The sequence below is a fragment of the Ziziphus jujuba genome, chromosome 12 (assembly GCF_031755915.1).
Source record: "Ziziphus jujuba cultivar Dongzao chromosome 12, ASM3175591v1".
NCBI classification, from domain to species: domain Eukaryota; kingdom Viridiplantae; phylum Streptophyta; class Magnoliopsida; order Rosales; family Rhamnaceae; genus Ziziphus; species Ziziphus jujuba.
This window is the reverse complement of record NC_083390.1, coordinates 3699069-3711842: the sequence shown is the minus strand read 5'-3', so window position 1 is coordinate 3711842 and position 12774 is coordinate 3699069. Positions and strand designations below refer to the sequence as shown.

At 37.4% G+C, this 12774-nt stretch overlaps 1 long non-coding RNA gene across 1 annotated transcript; it reads right to left on the bottom strand.

Moving 5' to 3' along the window:
- Window positions 1-3288: 3288 nt before the first annotated feature.
- LOC132800122 (uncharacterized) lies at window positions 3289-4015 on the bottom strand. Its single transcript, XR_009635032.1, has 3 exons — window positions 3752-4015; window positions 3533-3676; window positions 3289-3427 (listed from the first exon to the last, which is right to left on the bottom strand). It is a non-coding gene; the product is annotated as an uncharacterized LOC132800122 (long non-coding RNA).
- Between the last annotated feature and the right edge of the window lie 8759 nt (window positions 4016-12774).

Below are 12774 nucleotides of genomic sequence, written 5' to 3'. Positions count from 1 at the left end.
CACCCTCGGGAATTACTAGACGAAACCGTCGGTAATTATTCTAGAGGGAATTTGGTGGTTACCGACGGTTTCCTCGGGAATTACCGAGGGTGAACAGTTATCCCATTTGTTTGCAAAATTTGAGACACTTTTTTTAAATTTTGGGATTTTATCTCCTTAGTACAATTATAGAATCCCTATTTTGCATGTGTTTGCATTCAACACACCTTAGGGGCCTTGTGTTGCACAAAAAATTGGAAAAATTTGATGGACTGTACACCTTCGGGAATTACCGACGAAACCGTCGGTAATTTTTCCAGATGGCATTTGTAGTTTACCGACGATTTCCTCGGGAATTACCGAGGGTGAACAGTTAACCCTATTTTTGCAAAATTTGATACACTTTTGTTAAATTTTGGGATTTTGTCTCCTTAGTACAATTTTAGAATCCCTATTTTGCATGTGTTTGCATTCAACCCACCTCAGGGGCCTTGTGGGGCCCACAAAATTGGGAAAATATGATGGACTGTACACCCTCGGGAATTACCGACGAAACATTCGGTAATTTTTCCGGAGGGCATTTGTAGTTTACCAACGATTTCCTCGGGAATTACCGAGGGTGAACAGTTAACACTATTTTTGCAAAATTTGAGACACTTTTATGAAATTTTGGGATTTTCTCCCCTTAATACAATTATAGAATCCCTATTTTGCATGTGTTTGCATTCAAAACACCTTAGGGGCCTTGTGTTGCACAAAAAATTGGAAAAATTTGATGGACTGTACACCCTCGGGAATTATCGACGAAACTGTCGGTATTTTTCCAGATGGTATTTGTAGTTTACCGAAGATTTCCTCGGGAATTACCGAGGGTGAACAGTTAACCCTCTTTTTGCAAAATTTAATACACTTTTATGAAAATTTGGGGTTTTCTCTCCATAGTACAATTATAGAATCCCTGTTTTGTATGTTTTTGCATTAACACACGTTATGGAACTTGTGGGGCCCAAAAAACCTGTAAAATGGGATGGACTGTACACCCTCGGTAATTACCGACTAAACCGTCGGTAATTATTCCAGAGGGAATTTGGTGTTTACCGACGGTTGCCTCGGGAAAAACCTCGAGATATCGTGAACAGTCATCTGATTTTTTTGCAAAATTTGATACACATTTATTAAATTTTGGGATTTTCTCCACTTATTATAATCATCTTTGCTTTAATTTTTACCACAACCGAGGGTTTTTTTTTCTTTTTTTTTTTTCAACGGTTCTCATTAGTAAAGATAGGTTCAGCATATTAAGATAACATTAGTATAACATTAGTATAGACTGTCATAACATTAAACATACGATCTACGTTGAAAGTTTATTAAAGTACAAATCAACAGCATATTTTTTTCTAAAAAACATAATGTCTTGCGGACCAAATGAAGGGTTTTCCTCACTACTCATGTATTCAATAAATTTCAGAACGTAGACGCCACAATCACCCCTGCAGAATAGCATTAATGATTAGCATTAATGAAAACCAACCACGTGTATTTTCACACGTAACCACAATAAAAAACAGCAGCAATACAATGTTTGAAATGACAACACATTCATACCCATTATCTTGGCGGGGTGCATCTTTGATCATGGTCATCGTGAATGGATCTAAAGTGGGAGGCACGTCCGGATTCTTCTCGTAATATCCCCCATCCCTCAATAGGTAAGGCAGCATATACGTAAGGCATTCCGCATTCTTCAACTCTCTATTCTGGACATATTTATTTCCCATATTTGGATCGTATAAATCAATATGCCGGGCCTTCAAGTCCACACATGCTGCCAACCAATGCGCGCCTCCATTGTTGACAGGGATGTACACCTGCAAATTAGAACATAACCTCATTATCCACAAAATGGAAACTTAGTGAGAATTTTTTTCAATATATGTATGTACTTACATAATCACATATCCGCCACGACACGCTAGGTTTGGGTGATTTCCCGCGCACATAGTTACAAAGGGTCGCATCACATGAATATGTGCTACGAGATGCCCTCCATATGGGATAACGCCCTTTGATGGATGACTGCCAAATAATGAAATATATACAATATAAAATATCATCAATATAACATTAAGCAATGCAGTAACATTCCATCATCTTACCCAAAATAACACGTCTAATATGGCACAGGTGTTGGTGAACATCTTCTCATTATCAAACCGCCTTTTTCGTATGAAATACAAAATAGTGTCAATATGCTGCAAAACCACATTAAAGGAAATAAGTAACAAGTGCGAGGTGATAAATAAAACATCATTACAAACGTAGGACCACAATGATTTTACATGAACATAAAGCATATAACTTACATCGGAATTCAACCATCCTTCATCGGTAAGTAGCTCAGCAAAAAATTCCTTTCCCATCGTCATATAAGATGTACACACGGTTGCTTCCTTGGGTGCCACCCTATACCACTCATTGAACGCCCTCTCCTTTGATGCATCAATAGGTCGAGTAAGATTAAATTTGACCTTCTTTTTACACGGGTCGGTATAAGGAGAGATGACGTGATGTGACTGGTGGTAAACTCGACCGAATCGGCTTGTATCACCAACGTTATGCGTCCGATCTTCCACCTCAATCTCAGCTGATTGGTCATGATGTGGACTGTCAGCTGAAGCACCGATATCCCACCCGAAATGCAAAGGCCGATATGGCACCAAAGCCCAGGAATCCTCCACATAGGGTCCTCCAGGTACGATAGGCTCAAACGGTGTAGTACAATCATCATCCTCCTTCCTACCATTGGAACCGTCTATGGGTGCATCAAATTCTTCAGCTTGCTCTCCAACAGACGGTGCCACAGGGGATGATGGTCTAACCGAAGATGACGGTGAATGGCTATGCATATGATGCTCGGCCTGCAAAACACAATGGTTATTTTTGCAGTTCCCAAACTCTAACAACAAATAATTGCTGAATTACAATATGTAATTTAATAATGCTGAAGCACTAAAGTAAAATATACTAAGTTGTCTAAATGATACCTGATGCTTTTGTTGGTCAATAACAGAACTAAGTATCTTCCTTAACGCTGCCATCTCTTTATTTAATTCATCAAATTTTGCCTCCAAGCAAGCAAGCTAATCAATATCAATATTCAAAACATAAGTCAACATATATTAGTGCAACATATGAAATAAAAATTTGCGTGCAAGTAACATTTTCATACCTGGAAATTAGCATCTGGAGGGCCACTAGAATGCTCCTTAGCTTTGGACGCATCTTTAGCGCTAGCATCTTTAGCGCCAACATCTTTAGCGCCAACTATTGGTGCTACAATTGGAGGTGACGTGTAGCGAACTTCATGTATGTCAACTGCTATTGTTCGCCAGTAATCCATAGTCTTCTCCTCATCGGTAGCATCTAACGTCCAGTGCACAACATACTACATGCAATGAAGAAAGGAAAAAAACAGTCAATTTGGAAACTGACTATGGTAATGTAACTTGAATGTAGTCGTACCATGTAGTCTAAAAAAAATTTGCCTTACATTGCTATTGGAGGAGAACCAATTATGGACAGCAAAATGGTTCGGTTGCCTTGGAGTATGCCATCCAAGGATCCTCGGACAACGGGTTTCCAACCGGTCGGCAAATTGGTTACCAAAATCAGGGATTGCTTCAAACCCCCACACCTACAAAATACAAATTATAGGTTATTAAATATAATTTTTAAGTAAACGCTACATGTATTAAATATATTACCATACCTGAAACACCAATGGAAAACCTTTTAGGTCATAATACTGTGATTTATTCTTTACTGCACGTCCTCGTTGCTGGAATGCATTGTGGAATGAGTTGATCGTCTCCTTGTAGCTCAGAATGCCCCAAGGGTAGGAATTAAATACGTCGAGATCAGCAACCAAATCAATGAATTTTTTTTTTTATTTGAACCTTCGGATCCATTCCGAGTACACCATGAACTAAGAAATATAGTAACGCAATTCTAACAGCATCCCAATCATCCACAAAAAGTGTATCCTTAAATAGTCGTTCCAGTTCGGGCGGTTTCAAGTCACTCCTGTCATCTAGCAACCTCGTGCACAGCTCATTTCCTTTGGAAATTTGCATATCATACATCGAATGGTACCTACAAAACTTTAACCCACTAATGAGTGCAAATTCCCACTTTGTAAACCACACTGCAGATCCGTCAAAGTTAAACTCCAGTACTTCTGGATTGTTGGACACAACTTGTCTGTAAAGCAGGTGATGCACTAACTGACCAGAGAACCGAAGGTTCTTCATGTCAAGTAAGTGTCGAAAACATGTTTGCCTATACTTTTCTAGCTGCTCACTTGTGAGGACACTTGTAATTACTTTGTTCGCCTCTATGGGATTCCCGAATGAATGTGCCCTAACTTTATTTATATCGGCATCCTGCAACATCCGTTCCTTTGGAGCATCGATGGGCTGCAATATGAATTACATAAATGGAACTGACATCAACGATTTAATCATATCCTATTTTTCCACCCTAACTCGATAATAATAATTTCCAACCAAATCTTAAGGCATATGGGTTCACATTTTTGCACAAGTGGTAATTACCGATGAAACCATCGATAATCAACCTACAATGAACTAAAAAAAAGCCCGATGGCCTATCGGCAATTACCGATGGCCATCGGGTGAAGTTTTTCTTCAGTTTTCACATTCATGAATAAATACTGTCAGATGTCTTATCATTTACCGCACAAAACAACATAAATGAATATAAAACTTACCATATCAGATGGGGGAGAGGAAAGTGGAACGTGCCCTCGAAGTTTGGTGCTTTCCGTCTCAGATTTGGATTTCTGCCTAGTAGTACGTCGACGCTTAGAGTCGGGTGCTGCTGTGCTACCACCGCGTCTCTTACTTTCCACCTTCTTAACTCCCTTTTTCAGTTGACGTCGCAAGTTCCTCTTTGGTGCCATTATAAAGTACAACCTACAAATGTACATTGACAACATTAATAAACTTTTATCTACCTTTAACAATGTCAACTATGTATACATACATGTATAAATATCCGCAATCCTCAATTTCATACGCTCTCTTCCTAAGGATATTGTGCATGCCATCTACAAAACATTTACTGAACATTTAATGTATAGCAGTGTGCATGCCATCTAAATCTTTCTATCTTCTTCTTCTTTAATTTTTTATTTTTTTCTTTTTTGGGGATAAAGTGTTTGCGTGTTTGCTTCTAGCTAACCATGTACCTAAAATTTTATGCATCGATCTTCTCTCTCTCTCTCTATATATATATATATATATATATATATCTATACCTTTAGAAAGTACTAACTCTAGAATTCTCAACTTCAATTCTAATTAATCATAAAGTATTTTTCTCTTATCTCCATGTACTAATTTTTAGTAATAAATTACCCTAGCAAAAAGGAAGAAGAAAAAACTTAAAAGAAAAAAGAAGGTCTGAAAAGCAACTAAGATTTCTAATGCAGCTATAGTCTAAAGTGAGGTTTTAATAGAGCAACCCATAATTGTGGCCAATTATGATGCTACATGCAGAAGCAGATAAAGTGAAATATTGAAATGACTGGAGAGGAAGTAGTCAATTCACCCAAAATAGAAAAACAAGAAAGTGAAGTATAGAGGTGGAAGACTAGATAGAAGCGACGCAACAAACAGATTGTTATAAGCCAATCAAAAGCAGTCCTTAGACTGTATAAATACATATCATATTCATGTTATATTTAATTATTTCTTGCCATACAATATATGTCTAAAAAATGTGCACAGAAAGTTGCAGACTATAATCTGAACATATAGGTTAAGCTGGACTGCAACATGTCCACCACTTCTATATGAGTATGTCAACTAATGTAGCTACATCTCTTCCCCATACTGCTTGTGTTTAACCTGATTTGGTTGTAAAAGCTCAGACCTACCGACACCTATATATGCTATACAAATCATTCACTTCATATTTATTTTATCTGTATACAAATCCAAAAAGAAATATAATTGGTTTCCTAAGGGTCAAGTACGTTTTTAAAAAAATTCTTCTTTTCAACCCACAAAAGCAGTTTTCTAGACAGAGTTTGAGTATCATGCACTAGTGAGATAACACCTTTAGCTTAAGGATTTAAACTTTGATCAGGGTAAAAATCCTTATATCCCTAAGTTGTAACAAATACATATATATACATATGTTATGTTTTTTTATTACAAACTAACATTATTACAAACTAACATTATTCTTCATCAAATTCATTGATTTCCCTGCCTTCATCCTTTATTTATTTTCCATGCTCAGGGATGTCTGTCGATGGAACCCAAAAAAAAAAAAATTTATAAAAATTTAAAAAAAAAAATTAAAAACGACGTGTCGTCTGGGTGTCGTTCATCCCAGACGACATGTCGTTCAATCCATCTTCAACCCTTGTCCGGGTCAACCCGAACCCGCCTAAACCAGTCCCGACCCAATTCTTGGCCCGGTTATTTCTTCCACCTCCGGCCATCGTTCAAGGCCAAACCGGTCCCATTTTTTTCCTCTCTTCATTTCCTACTAATGCCCAATATCAATCTATCCTAAAACCTAGGTTATAATCAATTCCATACGAAAACCTAAATCTTCAAAAATTCAACATTTTAAACCGGTTCTCAAACACTAAACAGAAATCACAAGCTTCAATGTCTCATTGTACTCAATTTGTAAGCATTTAACGGTAAGGTAAGGCAACAAAATAAACACAAAAAATATAAATAAAAACCCACACTCCACGGCAACGAAAGAAATAAACACAAAGCCAAATCCATACAAAAACAACCCATACCGGTCCCACGGCAACAAATAAACAAAAAGATTCAACCAATTACCTCGGACAGTGCTGAGATGAGATCCTAATGTTTGGCTTTTCCACGGCAGCTTTGGTTTGGTTTTTTGTATTTGTGTGTTCGTGTAAAGCCGTTTGTTTGGTTTTTTGTATTTGTTTGAAAGTGTAAAGACGTTTAGAAAAGGAAAAGTTGATTTTTGTTTGGTTTCAAAAATAAGAGGATATGTAAGTAATTGTTTTTTGTTTGAAGGTTATAAGGGATATTGAGGGGTAGATCAAAAAAGATATCAAATGAGGGGGTAAAATTCATTAAGCTCGGTCCTATGAGGGTATTGGGCCAAATTCCCCATAATTCATTGCTCAGAATGCCCAGTTTTATTATTAATTGACCCATTGCAGAGGCATTGAAGGTCCTGAAAAAGATAGGGCCGGTAACCTGGTATCAATCGAATTTTTTCCTTTTGGATCAATGGAATTGTATAATTAAATAGATATTTTTTAAGAAAATTACATATTATGAAATTATTGGAGAAAATTTTTAAAAGATATTATCTAACAATAAACATTATATCTTGTAAGCATTAACATTTTGTAAATTTTTTTTTATCACATGAATTTTAATAGATAAAAACCATTAAAGATGCTTTTACGTTTTAATTGTGTGATTTTTAAAACTAGGTCATATTAATAATAAACTTTAATTTTATTAAAAAACTAATAAAATATAAAGAGATATAATTATCCTTAATTAATACAAGTTTTAAAATCTATAAAAAGATTTGAAACTCATTGGGCCATTTTTTGAATTTGGACCTACTTGAGGGTTCTCGAATCCAGGCCTGTTCGACCAGTTTAGGGTCTCGAACCTGATTGGTAGGTCGTTGAGTTTGGGGTCTATTTGACCACTACGAGGACAAAGTTGAAATATGTTATTTTTAAAAATAATAGTACAGGTAATATTTAATTTATAGAATATATATATATATACATATTATATTATTATTTGATGAGTTTATATTTAATAATATTTATTTTTTGAAAATTTTATATATTTATTTTTAATTTATATTAATATATTAAATAATTAAATAGTAATATATGTACCATTGGCAAAATAAGCTGTGTGTAACATTATTCTATTTTTAATGAGATAATTTTGAAAGTTTTATATAAAAAAAATAAAAGATTAAGATATTTTGAATAAGATATAGCTCCTTTCTTTCTTCTCTTCTTTCTCTTTCTCGAGAGGGAAATTGAGTAGACGTTTGATGTATCAGACTCGACTCTATCTTTCGTAGCATGCATTCCCATCCGTGTCGCAACTGGATTCGATAAAACACATCACATCAACAAACACAATGGCATCGGTGCGATGTAAAACACATCACATCAGCAAGGGATTGGGATTGCTGTGGGAATTCACTAATGGTTGTGAATGTATTCAATGATTTACCAATAAAAACCGGTTTCTAACAACAACAACTGAGATGCCAGGTGAAGCTTAGAGAAGAGGATCATGACATATGATGTTGGAAGTTCCCTGATTGGTTTGAGAACCTGATTGAAGAAGACCAGATTTTTGGAAACCCGATTGAATCCGCTCTGTTGAGAAGAATCCCATGCTTGACCCCACCAACTAAGGTATCGCTAAATCTCCTTAGGAGAATCTAGGGGTTTCAATAGTACCTTGTTTTTTCTGAAAGTAAGAGTCAAGGAAAGTAACATTGTAGTGAGGGACTCAACCTTCGATCGGAATACAAATGAGATCCACAATGTCATCATTCTTCCAATCCCGTTTTGGGAAAGTGCTTACTTACTTGCTTCCTCAATTCAAGAAGAATAAATTCGTGGGTTGGCTTTACCACTGGGAATCCATCAAGGTTTTTGGCTCGCAATAAAGCTAGGGGAGAGTACTCGAATCGGTCCGTTACCCCCCTAAGTCCCCCTCGGGGGGATTATCTAGGTATTTGAAGCTCTCGTTCGTGCCCCTTGTTCAAGGGTCACTTCACTCACTATTTCTCTTAAGGAGAAACTAGCGTTTAAAGTGTACCCTTTAGGGCAGCTTTCCTGAGGTCAACGAGAAAGAGAACGTGTCTACGGTTCCATTAGCTGGGCTCAGGGATGCTAGTCTTGCTCTAGATCATGAAGGAATCTACCTATCGCTCTGATTTCCGCTCCAATATCTCTATCTGTGTTTATGGTGCGGTAGAAAGACTAGTTCGAATACAATGTTTAAGAGAAGAGAGAGGGTATCTAACACAATAATGTCCTCTTTATGAGGTTTTGTAATGGGTCTCAGCATAATATTAAGCCAAGACTACCACTAGAAAAATTTTCCAAAGATAATGATTACATCAGGGCTACTCCTCCGTAAGTACTACGTATCTACTACGGTGTTACTTACCAGAACCCTACGGTCCGTAGAAACAGTAAGTAGCTATTTCTTATTAATAGAGTAGCTAATAGAAGAATGAATAGTAAAGAATCGAATAGGCAGCTAGACTTTGCCTGCTTTTTTACTTTTAATGTAACAAGGCTATGCTATGAAGAGAGTCAACAGGAAGAAACGAGCCGTTCCCATTTCAGACTACTCAACGGTAGACTTACTTCGTTCTTGAACCTTCAGAGGCAGGTGAGCCGGGGCAGGAAGGTCCCTTTTTTCATCGAAAGAATGCCCCGGGAACTACATTATTCCAAACCGAGCGGTCCCTAGGTGCTTTGGTCAGTAGGGGAAGGGGAGCTCTGGGAGACAAGACGGCTCCGGTTACAAAATTCATGTAATTGACTGCAGTTTGACCGATCAACCTGTCCATTTTTTTTTCTCTCCTCTCCAGCTTGGGAATACTTCTTTGGCTATATATTTGTAATTCTAAGAAAGATTTTCAAATGAAAGGTTGCCGTGCACCTCTGTTCCTTGCAGAAATTCCAGATCATTGAAGAGGAATCAAAAATGGTAGTTTTCCTATAAAAAAGTACCTGGATGTTCCCTTGTCCCCCAAGAGAATAAAGAGAGAGCATTGCCTTCCTCTATGAACGGACGCTTAGCACCACCTCTGTAAGCCCAAAAAGCGTGAGGAGGGGGGGCTCTTAGTGAGGAGACCTTAGGATAAGTTGCTAAAACAAACGGGAGGGGAGGATTGACCCGTTCAATATAATTCCGAAGAAAGACTGTTGGCTGCAGGTGGAGGCATTTATTTTTCCCCTCGGGGGGATAGTAGAAGCAGTAGCCCCTCTATTCCATTTAGACCTTGCAATTCATGTTCGTGGGTCGTATTCGTGTCAACCCGTTTAATAATCGTGTCAAAAGTGCCTAACCCGAACACGACCCATTTATTAATCGTGTCAGGTACCTAAAACACTAACCCGACCTGTTTATAAACAGGTCAACACGACACGACCCGTTTAACACGATTATTTTAACGGGTCGTGTTGACCTATTAACCCGTTAACCTGAAATTGACCTATTATTCCGAAACTAACCTATTAACCCGTTAACCCGAAAATTAACCTATTAACCGAAATTTTTTTTACTTTTTTTTAGTTTTATGTTTTTGTTTTATTAAAGATGTATTTTTTGTTTTTAAAAAATTAGTAATAGAAAATTATTTTTATAAAATTTTTAATTTATAATATTTTTTAGTTATTAAATATTATATTAGTGATAAAATATTAATTTAAAATTAAATTTAAATGGGTTGTAATAGGTGTATAATCGTGTCGGGTTGAAACTGACACGTTTAATAAATAGGTCGTAACGGGTCAATTTCGAGTTAAACAAGTCAACCCGAAAATGACACAATTAATATTCGTGTTAAACGGGTTGACCCGAACCCATTTATAATAAACTCAAACCTATTTATTCCGTGTCATTTTCGAATCGTGTCGCCGTGTCATGACCCAAATTGCCAGGTCTAATTCCATTCCTTCCTAAAGTAAGGAATGGCGGGGCAGTTACTTGAAACACTTTGATTTAACGATCTCGTACTTACAAAAAGAGTCAAGGAATTAAAGCGAATGATGAGGGCTCCGTAGTAGGTACGAAGTAGTAGAAGTAGTAGCCCCTCTATTCCATTCCTTCCTAATCTTAGGAAGCACATCTTCATCCTCATCCAAATTCAAGGTTTCCATCTCACATTTTATGTCTTGACAAGGTCTAAACGATGGAGGCCTTTCCTTAAGTATAAGTGCAATAGTTGATATTGTTTTTCCCAATCCCTACAAAACAATGATTACATAAAACCACTACAATATTAAGAAGAACTACTCCTTAAATGAGTGCTAGCAAGTTTCACCGACAAATTAATATTAAAGGACAAACCTGGTCATCTGCAAGAATTCCACCGACGCAGTGCACATTAGCTGTCTCCTTCTGAACCATCCATGATAGAGCAATTTTCTGCTCAATGAGCCATCAAAGTTAGGGGCAATAAACATAAAGACACAGAATGTAACATGACAGATGATAAGTAAACACAAGCTTGAAAGTTGATATTAGATATTCAAGTTGGGGATGGAGGAGAATTGGGGAAGGACATGCAATTCGGAGTCACTCAACAGGATTTCAACCATTCTGAAAAATAATATTGAATTTATTGTTTATAATTGTAACACATGGAAAATAACTATTCCATCCACAGTTTAAGATGACTTAACTAATATTGCTGATTACCACCAAGCTTTTCTAAATTCTTACACTAGGATAAGAAAAAAATGTGAACTTACTCTATTAGAAAAATGATATAAAATGAGACTGCCATAACCACCTAAAAGGTTTTATCTCCTATAGCTCAGTTGGTAGAGCATTGGGCTTTTAACCTAATGGTCACGGCGTTCAGAACCAGCCTTGAAGTGAATGAATTAGAAAGAACGAAGAAGTAAGGAAATGAGACGACTCTTTCTTGAACTATATCATAAACAGATCTTCCCCTCCACACCAATCACGAGTTTTTCTCCAATGAAAGAAATGTAAATGAGAGTCTTTCATGATCGATATTTTCTACTAAGTAGAAAGGAGTATGAATCGACGTAACCATGGTAATCCATCCGAAGATACCTACTAACCGTGACATCTAGCAGCAGCATCTCCTTGCGAGCATAGTTCTTGGAACCGGCCTTAAATTTGGTGTCAATGGATAATCTATATATCCCTTAAAGCCTGCCTTCCTCTCATCTTCCTTATAGAATGGGCTCCTCCTTAGAATTAACGAGATCTAGAGTCTTGGATGAATCCTCTTGAAACGGGAATATCTCTGTTTAAAGAGATCATTAATGATAACTGCCCCTGATACAGCTTTCCCCCTTTATCCCTGTTTGTTTCAAAGCAGAAGCGAGAAGAGCAATAGCAAGACCATTGATCTAAGAAGAAGGGAATTTCTCTAGTCAAGTAGCTGGTCTTAGGCCCTAAAAGAAGGACAATTAACGCATTTGATGACACGACTTATTGTGGAGAAGCCTACATAGCCCGTAACCGAACCACAATACCACATTCATCAAAGAGATACGGCCATCTCTCTAGGTTGATTCAAGTAATAGAATCGAGTTACCGAGCAGCTAGGGGGAGAAGAACTGCCTTACTAAAATCCCTCTTCCTTCGGTCTAGCAATTTCATCCTTCTTAACACTGGAGCAAACGCGAGGTTAGACCTTGACTGAAAGGAAAGGAGAGGGGCTACTTTCTTGTGGTAGTAATTGCGAATGAGCAAGTAGGGGGCGGCAACTAAAGAGGTAGCGAGACTGACCGTAATTGCAGGAATAGGTTGACTTTCATTTTGGTTATGGAAAGTGAAAGTAGTTTCGTTTAGTACGAGATCGCTTCACCGGCCACTACATCGATGAAGAATCTCCAAAATCTGCTTTTTGATCAGTGATTCACCGGCCACTAATCAAAGGTCGCTCATTCACTTCCATCCGGTGGAATTTTTTCGAGACTGGGAAGTAATTCCGGGC